Here is a 14,813-nt window from a genome sequence, read left to right as displayed (position 1 = left end):
AACCTGGGTATAGGCCCCCTCAAATTCTGGGTATAGACAGGAAGTTATCCTTCTGAATTTGCATCAAATGTAATCGTATGAATATGTACATGTGTACAGACCTGTAAGTGCATACACTATACAAAGATTAAGTTTGGTGGCAGTTGCCGACATGATGTGCATGCCAATGGACCCATAAGACTCCATTGCAGGCTTGCAGCAAATCCAGAGGAAAGCCCCAACACAATTAAAAACCGGCAACTGGCCAAGCAGCATATTTATCTACATTCACAACAATGGGGATAAATAGGAGTCCTCTTCAGATGTTATAAATTGTAAGTGTGAGCATTGCTCTCGTGGGGGAAAGCAGAAAGGAAGTCCTGGCCCCTGCTGTCACTCACTACCCGCTACCGACAACCACGCGTATGCTGCTGTTTGTTTGAAAGAGTAGTGCTGCAAGTGTGATGGCCTGCAATTATGATGTTCAGACAAACAGCACTGTAAGCACAGTCGTCAGACATGGAGGCTGACAGACAGTGAGGGGCAGGACTTCCTCTCTGCTGTCCTCCTTGTGAGCGGCTCTCATGCTTACAATCTATAACATCTGAAGAGGGCTATAGTAATGTTGCTAGGGCGTTTGCTGGCTTTACAAAGTGTTGGGATTATCTTTCAGCTTTGCTGCAGCCCTGCAATAGAGTTTTACGGCGCCATCAGCATGTTTCTCATGTCAGCCACTGCTACAAAAATCTTGGGATGGCCATCTACTTACAAGCAGTTTAAACTTTCACATGAACACTGTTGGAGCTAGGACTCTGGCAGCATCTCTCAGCTGCAATGTCTCATAGTTTTGTCTCTCCAGAGATGGCTGTTTGTTTTGGGCTCTCTCTTCAGCCATGAGCTACAGCTGAAATAAGCGGCAGAATTTTTCACATTTGTTTGTAACCTTTTCTTTAAACAAATCCTTGTTGTTCTTCAAACCTAAAGAACTGTCCCCAGACCTCTTGCTAGGCTGCTTTCTCACCACTCTGGTTATGCTCAGCTATTTGGGGCCTAAACTGCCATTTTCCCCCTTAAAACACATGGTACAGTTCTCACAAGGCTGTGCAATATCAGGATACTTTGCGGGGGTGGGGGTGGGGGCTTATCTTTGAACATGTCCTCACATGAGAACTTTTATTTGGAAAGCTAACATCAGAGCCAAAGGTAGACTAGAAATCTTCTGCCTGATAAGTTTGCGTTTGGCATGCAGAAAAGACTGAACATGGAGCTGCTTGCAAAGAAGCATGACCCATTCATTTGCATTTTGCAGCCATGCAGAGAACTGTAATACACATCTATTCAGACTCTAAATTGGTGATTAGAGGACTTTTTAAAAGAACAAACACATGGATGATAGGATTGTCAGTAGCTATAAGACTTAACAGCCAAACATGTTTCCTCCTTGTTCCATCGCAGTACGCTTCTGATTACTACATGCAGGGACTCAAGACTGGGGATAAACTAATATAGGGTTAATATAAATTTATATGTTTTTAAATTAGAAATTTTTATTTTTATTTAAAATTTATGAAAAGCTCCCCCCACATGGCGTTTTCTATAGGATTCCAGATGCATGTGCAAGTACTAAATTCTCAACATTGCTTACTGTAATTGCTAGCTGCCATGTTTTTAAGAAGCATACAGTAAGTTATAGAGGAAGGTGCCTCATAATGAGATAGACTGTTGGTCCATCTAGCTCAGTACTGTTTACTCCAGGGGTTCTCAATCTGTGGTACTCCAGATATTGCTGAACTACAACTCCCATCAGCCTCAGCCAAATTTATTGTGGCTGGGTATGATGGGAGCTGTAGTTCAGCAACATCTGGAGTACCATAAATTGGGAACCCCCTGGTCTGCTTTAACTGGCAGCAGCTCTCCAAGATTTCAGACAACAGTCCTTCCCAGCGCTACTTGGTCATGCCAGGGATTGAACCTGGGACCTTCTGTAAGCAAAGCATACATGCTCTTCCACTGAGCTACAGGCCTTCCTCCCCTGCAAGCTTAGACAATGTGGGCAGCAGCACCTGTCTGTGTTTTTAAAAAACTATAAAGAGAGGGCAAAAATGCAGTAACGCTCCTCTTACGCTTTGATTTCTGCACTTCTCAAGCATGGTCAGTCTCTCTGCCATTCCCTTTCTTTGGACCCTGCTAAAAAAATAAAAATGTCAATCCTTTTAAAAATAAATAAATAAATCTGGATCTTGGAGAAGTCTAAATGATGCAAAAGCTGTAAATGTATGCACACTTCCTCCATCTCTACTATGTATTCAAAGTGTGCAGTCTAAGCTCTGCAGGCACTACATACACACATCCCTGATGATCTTGAGTCCATACTTATTGATGCATGATTAAAATATCAATAATGCTATTTTTCATTGTTGTCAGCTTACTAGGGATGGAAAATAAGAGCAGAAAATAGAATGTAGCATTTTGTAGCATATTCATAACAAATTTTCAATTAATTCCATAATTGTACACTATGTTCTTAGATTCTTTAAAGCATGTATAACTGTGCTGTACTTTTCAATCGTCATCAACCTTTGCAGGCTCAAGCACTTTGTTTTGCCCTCTTAGTCTTCTCTCTATCTGCCTATCTGCCTTTATTTATCCTTCCTTCCTTCCTTCCTTCCACTCTCTCCCTCTCTTCCTCTCTTTCTTCTTCTCATAAAACATAAACAAAAGTAAATTATGGTTGTACTGTCGATATGACCCATTTTGGCTAGGGCATGACCTCTACAGTTGAAGACCAACATTACCAATTAAATGTCTATAAGTTTGTGAGCACATGCAATATGCAGTTGTGCTTCTAAGTACTCACTTTTCATTTGGCCTGTCATATATAAGGATGTTTAGAAAGAAATTTCTGCTGGCTCCTACAGTTCTCTCTCTTGTACGACTGAAACACAGTTGTGCATGCAAACATCTTTTTTTTAGTGGTTCTCAAATATTCCCAGAATAGCATATCCTCTAGCCATTTGCTACACCTGGTAGACATCTGCAGCCGGCATATTTTTAAGTAGTTTGGGCCAGGAGGGATTACCAACACAGCGGCATTACACGCAATGTCTGTTTCACCATTTGATTTTCACATTAACCTGCAAACCCTATGAGATGCCAGTCTAATAAAGTACTACATGGATTCAGAAGATCCATCTCCTCTGGAGAAGATTTAACATCTGGTTCAATTATGGAGAAATATGATGAGCCAAAAAGATGCATGATTATCAAAGAGACTCACTTACAGATTTTTATCAGATTCCTCAGAGAAACAAAACATGGCTTCTTTGCTGATGACATTTGAGTGATGAAGTTTAGAAACAGCTGTGTTCCATTGAGTAATTAATTTGTTTTAATTTCACTCCATGAAGGGGCTCCTTCAGCTAAAGATGGTAATGCGTCATGGAAATTCAAACTTCTATAATAAAAAGGCCTGCATGTGAGGTTCCTTTCTTGCCAGTGCAAAAATAAAATAAAATACACCAATGCAAGCAGGATATTCAGATTCATTTAAGACACTTATCACAAACAGGTTATTCATATTCAAATCTTAATCTACATATTTAAATACAGAGTAAACTTGTATCTCAATCCATTTTGCAATGGTCTTGCCCAGCAAAAAGTTACATGGGATCTGCTAGAAGAAATTCATTACCATAGTACAAAAACATAAAGGCAGGTGAAGTAGCCAGTGGAGAATCCAATTACAACTTCAGCTAGCAAGATTGTTCACACTTGCACTTACATTCTGAGGTCTGACTTAGAAAACACTACATTTCAACCTTGCAATTAAGACTGGGTTCAGAAGACTGAAAGATAGGATGAGGAAATACGAGTAGAATTTGGCACACGGCAAAGCATATATTCAGTTCTTTCATCCTGTTCTCCCTACATAATGAAGTGAAAACACTGAGGCCACTAAAAATGACCAAGCACCACTTGTGGTCACCTACAGCTCCCATATAAACCTACCGTACTCTAATCACCCGTGACCTATTGTTCATCCTGGGCAATGAACAGGTCCTGGGGGTGTTTGGGGTTTTTTGCATCCTCAATGAAGTTTGCCTTTGTTGCCCATCCCCCTTCATGAAGGGCAGAACCTCAGCTTTAACTTGAGATGCACATGATCAGTAACTGACTAGACCGCGCTGGTTTGGGGATACAGTGGGAGAGAGAAGAGAGTTGAGAATCTCAGAGCCTCCCCAATGTGTGCCCTTGCTGCTACCTCCCTCCCCTCAGCAGTGCAGACTCTGGGACCCTCAGGGCTAACCAAACTCCCTGAGACGCAGCTTTTAATGGCACTGTGAAGAGCTTCCCTTTAAAACTAACGAGGCCTGACTGCAGCCAAGCCAATCATTGTGCACACCGTGTACTCTGGTTTTGGATCCGGGCACTTCAGAAACCAGCAGTAACAAAGCGGAGCAAGGTGGGGTGTGTGCAGGGACAGAACATAATGGGGGGGGGGAGGAAAGCATGCCAGTTTTCCAGCTAGGAAAAGCTTAGATTAGCTAGGATATGGGCACTGCTCACTCGACCTGCCCAGGGAGCTGTTCCCGCCTTCAGGGATTGGGGCCCTAGGCAACCACCTAGGTCGGCCTAGAGGATCGGACAGACCTGACAATGATCCTTCTCACTTACAGGTCTTGGGAAGAATGCTTATCCTTGCTTACAGGCAGATTTTCTTATTCTGAAAGAGCTACTCACCAGCAACACCAGACAATATAACAGAGACATAACACAGGGCCAGAAACCTGCAGTAAATCCAGATATTTATTTATTTATTTTATTTTTACATTTCTATACCGCCTTTCGTTAAAAGAAAGCCCCAAGGTGGTTTACAAAAATTAAAACATACAATAAAAAGCAATAAAAACATCAAGCAATAAAAGCATATAACACAGGGATTAAAACAATACAACAGATAAAAACACACAGAAGCAGCAGTAAAAACGATTATGTAAAAGCCTGGGTAAAAAGCCAAGTCTTTAAAAGCTTTCTAAAAGCTGTGATGGAGTCTGAGGAACGAATGGCCACTGGGAGAGCATTCCAGAGTCTAGGAGCAGCAACAGAGAAGGCCCTGTCCCGAGTGCACGACAGCCGAGCCTCCCTCATTGTCGGCACCTGGAGCAGGGCCCCCTCAGATGTCCTCGTCAAGCGGGCAGCAACCCTTGGGAGCAGGCGGTCCCTCAAATACCCCAGGCCCAAACCGTTTAGGGCTTTAAAGGTCAAAACCAGCACCTTGGATTGGACCCAGAAACGAACCGGCAGCCAGTGCAGCTCCTTCCAAATGGGGGTGATATGGTCCCAATGGGCAGCTCCAGATAAAACCCTCGCTGCCGCGTTTTGCACTAGCTGCAGTTTCCGGATATTCTTCAAGGGCAGCCCCATGTAGAGCGCGTTGCAGTAGTCCAGCCGCGACGTGACTAAGGCGTGGGTAACTGTCGCCAGATCTGCCTTCTCGAGAAAGGGACGCAGCTGGCGCACCAGCCGAAGCCGTGCAAAGGCACCCCTGGCCACCGCCTCCACCTGAGCTTCCAAAAGCAGAGCCGGGTCCAGTAGTACCCCCAAGCTGCGTACTTGCTCCTTCAAGGGGAGTGCAACCCCATCCAGAACCGGTAAAATCTCCTCATCTCGATTGGCTCTCCTACTGACCAACAGTACCTCCGTCTTATCCGGATTCAATTTCAGTTTGTTAGCCCACATCCAACCCATCACGGCCTCCAGCCCCCGATTCAGGACATCCACCGCCTCCCTAGGATCAGATGACAAGGAGAGATAGAGCTGAGTGTCATCCGCAACTTTGTCCCCATCAACTTGAGATATCAACTTTGTCCCCATATCCAGGTAACAATGTTGCAGAATCTAATAACATCAGTTATACCAGGGGTTCCAAATCAGTGGTACTGCAGATGCTGCTGTACTACAACTCCCATCATCTTATGCCACAATAAATTGTAGCTGGGAATAATAGGAGCTGTTGTTCAGGAATATCTGGAGTACCACAGATTGGGAATCCCTGAGCTATACCATCTGGGGCATATTCACCTGCTGAAGCAAGTGATGTATGTTACTGCCTGCCAACAATGTCCTCCTACACAGGGCAAACTAGTCAGTCTCTCTGCAAAAAATAGATGGACACAAATCAGACATTAAAAAATAAACTAACCTTCAGAAACCAGTGGGAGAACATTTCAGCCTCCTAGGACACTCTGCTGTTGGCCTAAAGGTCAAAACTGTTTAATAAAGGATTCTAAGAGAAACTCCAGCATGAAACTGTTGAATTTGAAATTATCAGGAAGTTTGATTCTATCAGTTCAGGCTTGAACCAGAGATGACTATTTCCTCTCCCACTATAGGGGGTCATTAACATCGCAAAATGAGGAGGACTGTGTTACCGCCAATTACTGTTGTGGATTGGCACTGTGCTTATCTTAGGTATATTTAAGCTTTACAGAGAATTGTCACAGACATTAGCCCTATTCACACGTTATGTTCAACATTCATTATTGCATCCAGGTTTCATATGGAGTCTTTCCCAGCCTAGTTGGAAATGCCTGACTTAAGCCCAAGACCTTCTGCATGCCAAACATGGGTCCTACCAATGAGCTACAGTGTTTCCACATCAGGGTGACAGTCTACTGTCCCACCACTCACCATCCCTGACAGACCCAAACGCCTCTGAAACACTCATTGTTTCCTGTAGCCGAGAGTCCAATGTGGAGAATGTTCTCTGGAGGCAAGAAGTTTGACAACAACAATAGTGGCCTAAGAAGCTTGCAAGAAAATCACGACACAATATTGACTATAAGACACCCTATCTTAAATCCATGCAGTGGCTTCCTGTTCATTCCCAGGAGGACTGGCCCTAGGAGGGCGTGGGGCTGGGGGCGTGCAGCACTCCCGCTCAGCCACACTCCTCTGTCACCGTGGTGATGCTCCTCGCCCCTCCACCCCACTGAGTATCCAGCAGCACAGCACTAAGGAGTTTGATCACCTCCCTCCTCTTTCCAGCAAAGAGAGCGGTGACCAAACTTTCCAGCACCACACAAGCTGGATACTAAATAAGAGGCACGCTTGCACTCTGAAGACTAATCAGGGTGCACGTGGGCGTCTCATTTAGTACCCAACTCGTGCAAGGAACCATCTCCCCAAATACTTGTGTGAAGCCACTTCTCTTAAGTCTTCAGATTGTCCTCAAACCTGCTTTTTTGTGTGAAACCTTTGGCTTGGTTGCAGTGCATTATGGGGACCAAAGGGTTCACTGTAAAAGGTCCATACCTACTGCAACCAAAGCTAAGCATGTGCACCTTTTTTTAAAATGCATATTCTTCCCCTATTTATCCTGCCATCCTATTCCTCACTTTCCTCTGTTGTTTTCCCAGGCTGAACATTCAAACATACGCTTCTCAGGACAGGGATACGTTCTTTTTACTTTGAAAAGCACCCTGCACATTGATGATGCCAATAACAGTAATAATAGTAAGTTACAATGGTCACATTTACTCAACACACACTTTTAAATCAGTCGAGGCAGAAAAGACTGGCAAATCAGCTTTCCGAGTTTCTGATGCCTATATATTTGCTAAAGAGCTTTTTGCTAAGCAGAAGCTAAATCTTTTTTTCTTCCTTGAAAAATTTCTAAACCATTTATTTATTATGATTTATTATCGTTTAGCTTATTGTTTATAGCCCTGACATTTACATTATTAAAAATCATTAACCCAGGAGAATGAAAAAAGGGCAGTGTTTGATTTATATGATGGCATCTAAATGACTCAAGTTTATTTATTTATTTTTAAGTAGTGTTAAATAAGTAGCTCTTATGCCTTATTTTTATATCATGGGCAGCAGTGTAGCTGTCAGGGCCGGTTTAAGCCTGCTGCAGGTACAGCAACTGTGGTGGGGGCACTGGGGGCCCCACCTCAGGGTCGGATTAGGGGCACTGTAAGAACTGATTTTTAAGTGAACCCTTTGAAGTTCATTGTTTATATTACAATGTCCGCTGTTAAAGTGATTGCCTCCTGGGCGCTTTCCAGATTAGACCCTAAAATGGGGTCAGGATATATTTCTGAAGAGTGGTTCCACACTTCTTGTGACACCACAGTCCCGATGCTGACCACAGGGTGCCGTTCATATGTCAGATGCGTTATTTCGAATTTAATCGCTGCGATTTAGTCCTATGTTGTCATTTATGCGGCATTAAAAAGGTGTCGTTTTTCCGGGTTGTTAGTTTTCGCGAGACTGATCCTTCTGCAGGTTTTACATTTTGACTGCGATTTTCCTGAACGAGGCATTTAGCTGCTTTTGAGCGGCTAATCTGGAAAGCATCCTGGAGGCTTTTCAGACAGTAGGCTTTACTGTAGGTTTATTGTGAGGCTACTGTGAGTTTGGGGCATAATGCAAAAAGAGGATTTTATTCTACCCTGGACATAAATCAGGATAGGTTCCGACATGGAGGGAAAACCCCGAATTGTGTGTGAAGTGCTCTCTGGAATATTGCACGGACTTCGGGGTAAATCTGGCCAATACGTGAACGCACACCCACCCTCCCAAAGTAAAGTTGCAATAAAGTTGTCATCTAAAAAAGCTCCTGAAGTCTGTTTACATCTTAGGTGCTCTGCAGAATCTTCCCCAGCTGCTGCTGATTCAGCTCTTCCCCACATATATCCCTTTCCTTAAGCAAAGCCCTGAGAAAGAAGCCTGGAGGGAGTGGGTGGAGGGGCTGGTCACTTGAGTGGCAGTAACCTCAACAAATCAAATAAATGGAAAGTGGAGGAGGTTCCTGATTGCACTCCCACCCACCTCAGTGCTGGGCAACTTTTAAAATCAGTTTTTCTGTGTATTGCTCTGGAGTGATCTGAAAGCCAAGTTTAGTAAGGTGAGGACAAGGGGGAGAGAAAATAATGATTTCAGTAAACAAAGTGAAGTAAAACCTGTAGGGGCCATTAATAGGAACATTGGAAGCTGCCGTATACTGAGTCAAACCATTGGTCTGTCTGGCTCAGTATTGTCTACACAGACTGGCAGTGGCTTCTTCAAAGTTGTAGGCAGGATTCTCTCAGCCTTATCTTGGAGAAGCCAGAGAGGGAACTTGAAACCTTCTGCTCTTCCCAGAGCAGCTCCATTGTTGGACAAACAATCTTTTTGTCCAACAATCTCCCAGAAGAACTGGGAGTTGATTTCTGTTTTTCCTCTCTGTGTCTTCTCAGCTTAAGTTAGTAGAATGTGGTTTCTTAAAGTTATGAACTATGACTCTGTGGTTTCTTCAGAAGCCAGCTCTACTAACATCCTGGTGCTTTTTTCCTGTGGAAAAGGAGATTTTATCTAATTTTTCAATACTGTGGTTTTGTGGGGAGAGAAAGGGATAAGAACGCCTGTTGGTTTTCTCCCTATAAAGGTTTATATTCCAAAACAGGAACTCTACTCAGACATTACACATGGTGTTGGTACACATGTATATGCTTTTGTGTGAATAACTACACATGAGTTCATTTTAAGAGTGAACTTTGTACAGGTCCCCTCAAAACCACAGGACAGGAAATACATTACTTTCATGTGCTGAACATAATGTGTGAACATCTGTTCAAACCTGTATGTGCATAAAGTGATTTTATGTGTGTTGAACATAGCATGTGAGTAAGATATGTGTTATGGGAGAGGTATATTTGTCCACTTGTCTGAGAGTAGACAAGTCATCATAGTGTCGTTTTCTCCTTTCTGTCTTGTGTGTGAGAGGTCTTTTGTTACTTTATTGTAAATTATTACAACGCAAAAATGAATTTTAAGGTGCCACACCCAGAGGTGTAACTAGGGAAAATAGCGCCTAGGGCAAGCACTGAAATTGCGCCCCTGTCCAAACAGGAATGATGGGACTTGTAGTCAACAATATCTGGAAATCCCTGTTAAAAGGAACACTGTACCATCTAGACATGGTTGTTGATCAAAACCTGAAAACATGAGCCATCTCTGTAAAAGACTTAGAACAACAGCCAGGAGTTATGCGAGGATTCCAAGCATCATTTTCTCTGTCTCATCTCATTCTTTTTAAAGAACATGACTTTGTCCTAGAGGATCACCTGCCCAAATAGCCACTAGCAAAATAGGGGAAGAAGAAGGTGGTGGTGGGTCTATAAACCAGTGAATGATTCCTGCCAGCCTTTGTCGTATGATGACTGTTGGCTCATGATGCCGTATATGTGCATTCACCACACCAGTGCTTACTTTGACACCAAGAGGGAGGAGGGTACATTAGTTTGCCACACTAGACAGAGGCATTTGCAACAGGAGCAGACAGTCAAGTTCTGCCAGGGCCAAAACCAGCCCCTGCAAGACTAAGAAATCATTGTAATCTGCCCCTTCCTGTCACAAGCAGTGTGCTGTTCTTTATTATTGACTCTAACTCTCAAATATCCCAGTCATGGATGGAAAATTCAGGGTCAATTTACAAGAGACGCATTTTCTACATGGAAGTTTCTTCTGCGCAGGTGTTGTGCAGAAACCCATGTGTAGTGACCGCCAGGGGCATAGCAAGGTTGGAATGGGCCAAGATGAGATTTTAAAATGGGCCCCCAGCCCCTCAAAGTCCAGGGCCTCCACACATCCCAGGTCCCCAAGGATTTAAGTCTGATATTTCAAAATAAGTATGCTGCCTGGAAATACATTTCACTGAATACACACATGCACACTTCACAGTATATAGTGATATACATTGAGTACTATATATTTGTGCTACTTTTAATGCCTAGAACACACTAGCAATGCTAATTATTAAAATGGCCCCCTCGCTGCAGATTAGCAAAGGAGACTTTCAACCATGCAGGGTGAGCCTATGCTTGTTTTCTCAGAATTCTGAACAAATTCAGTAAAGGTTGATTCTAGGAGGTTTTTCACACGAGGCTTTTAAAGCCCTTTAACACACATCTCCTCTGGAATGGAGGTGCTGCATGCACATGTTGGCCAGATTTACCCTGAAGTCCCTGCAAGTTATTGGAGAGCAGTTCACACACAAGAAAAATAAAATAAAATAAAAGCATAACACATGCTTCGCAGTTCTCCCTCAGACCTTCTGGGTTGCAAAACAACTTGAACATAAGTGCATTTATAAATGAATGAATGCATGAATGAATAAATGAATGAATATTTGTTCCAGATGTTTTTGTAATTTTCTGACATGAAACAAGCCACTTATAGGCCTTTTTAGATAGTTTTTGTTTTTAAAGCCAGCACATTTTTCAGTCTGTTTTAAATTAAATATTCAGAGACTTCTCAGTCTCGCCCCACCACCCATATCAAAGTCCTATGGCAAGCAGATCCCTATATTCGGGGGTAACCACAAAAAGGAATTCACAGCCTACCTGGCAAAAACTGTGCTGGATGGTCTGGTCTGCTGCAGGGAGGGTCTGCTGCAGGGAGCTCTGCCAGCCTCCTTCCTGGCTTGCTGGGGCCTGCCGAGTTCAGGCTTCAGGGAGACCAACTTGGAGGCCTCTCTGGAAGCCCCACCCACCCGCCGATCAGCTGAGAGGCGGGGAGAGAAGAGCTCTGCAGTTTGCAGGCTGCTCTGATCCTAGGCCTCGCCAATCGTAGGCTGGAGGCAAGTGGCTGAGGGGCCCTAGGGCTGGGCTGGTGGGCAATGGGGTGGGGGTGGCAGGAACTGGCATGGCGCCCCCACCTCAGTGGAGCCTAGGGTACGTGCCCTGCCTGCCCCCCCCCCCAGTTCCGCCTACGGCCACACCATTAGTTGTTTCTGCATTATGAAAGATAGTACACAAATATGTCCCTTTTTTCAACAATGCTGGACGGTATTGAACACAGGAAGCTGTCTTCCTATGTATTGGCAATTCCTAAGCATTGGTAAGTTTGTATTGGCAATTCCCATCTACTAACAATAGCAAAAGACTGTTGAAGTAGGGGCAAACTGGCAGAAGCCAAGCAACCCAGCACTGTTAACGGCAGTAATGCTTGAAATGAATTGCACCATTTTCAAGCTAAGGTGGAATTGCATATTTGAACATTCTCTGCCACCACCACAAATACAATTAGAAAAGCTTCTTCCCTACACAAAAACAGGCTTGCTCAACTTAGTCCCCCCGCCAGCTGTTTTTGGACTACAGCTCCCACAATCCCTAGCCACAGTGGCTAATAGTCAAGGATTATGGGAGTTGTGGGCCAACATCTGCAGGAGGGCCAAAGTTGAGCAGCCCTGACATAGAACTATAATGCGTCACAAAGAATGCTGGGTTGAACTCTTCTCCCTCACATGTTATTTTTCTGTTTGCAGGAATATTCTTATATAAGGAAACATTTAAGTACTGCAGTCCAGGAAAAGGTTTGTCACTTAATTCTGCTGTATAAAGTAAACATAAAGGAAATGTCATCATCCTATTCTTTTCCTCAGGCAGCAAAGTTTCTTGAGCTGCCCATGCTCCTTCTTAAAATGTGGGGTCTATAAATGGATACAGTATTCCAAATGAGGCTTGACCAATGCAGAATAGAGTGGAACTATTGCTTCTCATGATCTGGACACTATGCTTCCATTAATGCAGCCTAAGACAGCATTAGCCTTTTTAGTAGCTGCCTTACACAGCTAGCTCATATTCAGCAACTCCACGAAGACAATTAGGTGTGGCTGTTGCAGTGGGCATGGCTATGGGCTATGGCTGTCCGAGTGAGTGTGGCTATGGGGACTGCTTGCTGCCCCTGGAATGGGAAGAGTTGTAGAAAAAGCAACCCCCCATTTTTGGTGGTACTGCCAAAAAGAGAGCCCCTCCCCCTAATCCTCATTCTCAGTAGGCCCCAAAAGTCCTTCATCCTGCCCTGGTAGCTGTACCCTGTTAGTACAATCATTTTGTTATGACTGTAAAAAACCCTTAACAATATAACTTGAAATAATAAACCCTTTTTATTTATATCACATGTATGAGCATATAAAAGAGCAATCTAGTCAAATAATTACTATATATGTCGCATTACTAATACCATTAACACAAAAAAGTCATGTTTCTAGAATGCCATCAAACTATGCATTTGATTTCTACAACATCAGTTTAATGTGGAAAGGACTCTTGGTAACATTATGCATTTGATTTATAGAACATCAGTTTAATGTGGAGAGGACTCTCGAAGATGTAATTTCTGGCAAAGATCTTTTGCAGGTGGTTCAAAGCTGCCTGGCTACATCAGACTCCGAAGCAAGCACTGGTGATCTTGCACAAGTGTGCAAATACTTAAATCAACGTGCCTGCATCCCCAGAGTGCTGCTTAGGTTGGAAGCAATCTAGGGCGGGTGGGTTGGCGCTTCACATGTAACAATGGCAAGTAAGGTGCTGACAACCACTGGTTCTTGGCAACTGCACACTTCTGGCATGAACTGCTAGTTCTCCGCCTTTCAAGTCATCTGACCCCACCCATGTCATGTGGAGAAGCAGCACTTCCTTCTGCCACCTGAATCAAGATTTGAAGTTGGGTGGTGGATGTTGGGTGGCAGAGGGAACTGCTACTCAGCCACCGCAGTGGTGGGTTTAGATGATATGAGAGGCAGGAAACTAGCTGCTCGCACTGGGAGTGTTTGCTCGCTGGGAACCAGTGGTTGGCAGTGTCTTACTTTCTGCTGTTACGTATAACGATAGCCTAAGTAGGACTCCTGGAGTGTGGAGTGAAGTCCGAATGATTAATCCAGGTTCAATCAACAACACAGTATACAAGACCATGTAGCCAGGGAGGTCAGCACTAGCTCAAACCTGCAGGGTGAGATGATCATGCACCCACTTCCAATAGAGGGATGGACTCACCCAGCCTAGCTTCTGGCCAGTCAGACAGCTGGGGGTAAAATAGCTGGCTGGAATAGCAATGGCTTCTGCAAAAGAGGTAGCAGCAAATATTTTGGGGAAATGCCCACTATCCCTTGGAATCATTGCAGAACTAATAGGAAACAATAACATAAGAGCCTGGATATCTGATCAGAGCAAGTCATCAACCAGTTTCACTGCAACAGCTCTGATACTAAAAATAAAATAAAATAAAATGCCAAGCATGTATCAGACAAGCACAGTAACACTATATTTTACCTTTTTATTTTGCCACAGGTTTTGTAAATCAGGAGTGATCACTTTTCCATCTACATGGGGGTGGAATGATGGTCCAAGGAGGGGCTTCAGATCCAGAATCTTTTGTAAAGTTCTGACTTGAAACAAGCCACATTTCATCATTTTTAGCCATTTTAATTTTTTCAAAAATTTACCAAAAATCCGAGTGACCCAAAGCTTTGGAAAAAATAACAGTATTTTTAAATTAAAAAAAAAAATAAATAGTCCCGCCAATGTGGACTTTGTGTGCCAGATTTCATAACTGTATGTTCATCAATTTCAGAAATATAAAAGGGGGGCAAAGGGGGTATGCTGTTACCCCTTTTGGTAAAGGCAAAGGGCAGATTCCTCCATATGCTGGTGGAATGATAGTTGAAGGTGGTCTTCAGTTCCAGAAATTTTTGTAAAGTTCTGGCTTGAAACAAATCAGATTTCTTCATTTTGGGGCATTTTAAACAAAAATTTCAAAAAATCACCAAAAAAATCACAGAATTGACAAATTATCTTGTCAATTCACTATATCATGTCAATTTACTATAGGGGGGCCCTTACCTTCTTTCCCACATGGGTGGCAAGTTTCAAAGCCATAGGACCAGTCAGTGATCTCTGGTGATTCTCTCAACATTAACCAGTATGGGGGGAAATCCAAATTTATGTCAGAATTCAGATTTGAATTCTGAATCTTATCCAAGAACCAATATCAACAGAGCCCATAAA

General features: G+C 43.4%; 1 protein-coding gene and 1 long non-coding RNA gene across 9 annotated transcripts in view; one reads left to right on the top strand and one right to left on the bottom strand.

Annotated features, from left to right (window-relative positions):
• Positions 1–14,813, bottom strand: part of GALNTL6 (polypeptide N-acetylgalactosaminyltransferase like 6) — an 818,464-nt gene that overhangs the window by 524,116 nt on the left and 279,535 nt on the right. The window contains exon 1 of one of the 8 annotated variants that reach the window (XM_053255924.1): positions 11,370–11,389. The exons of the other annotated variants lie outside the window; for them this stretch is intronic. The gene's annotated coding sequence lies outside the window, so the exon portion shown is untranslated. Of the gene's footprint in view, positions 1–11,369; positions 11,390–14,813 lie in introns of those variants that run through there. 8 annotated transcript variants of the gene reach the window in all.
• LOC128327291 (uncharacterized) lies at positions 11,738–14,363 on the top strand. Its single transcript, XR_008308568.1, has 3 exons — positions 11,738–11,865; positions 12,293–12,340; positions 14,097–14,363. It is a non-coding gene; the product is annotated as an uncharacterized LOC128327291 (long non-coding RNA).

Source organism: Hemicordylus capensis, chromosome 5, assembly GCF_027244095.1.
Source record: "Hemicordylus capensis ecotype Gifberg chromosome 5, rHemCap1.1.pri, whole genome shotgun sequence".
Classification (NCBI taxonomy): Eukaryota; Metazoa; Chordata; class Lepidosauria; order Squamata; family Cordylidae; genus Hemicordylus; species Hemicordylus capensis.
The sequence above is the reverse complement of the archived record's forward strand: the minus strand, read 5'-3'. Positions and strand labels throughout refer to the sequence as shown.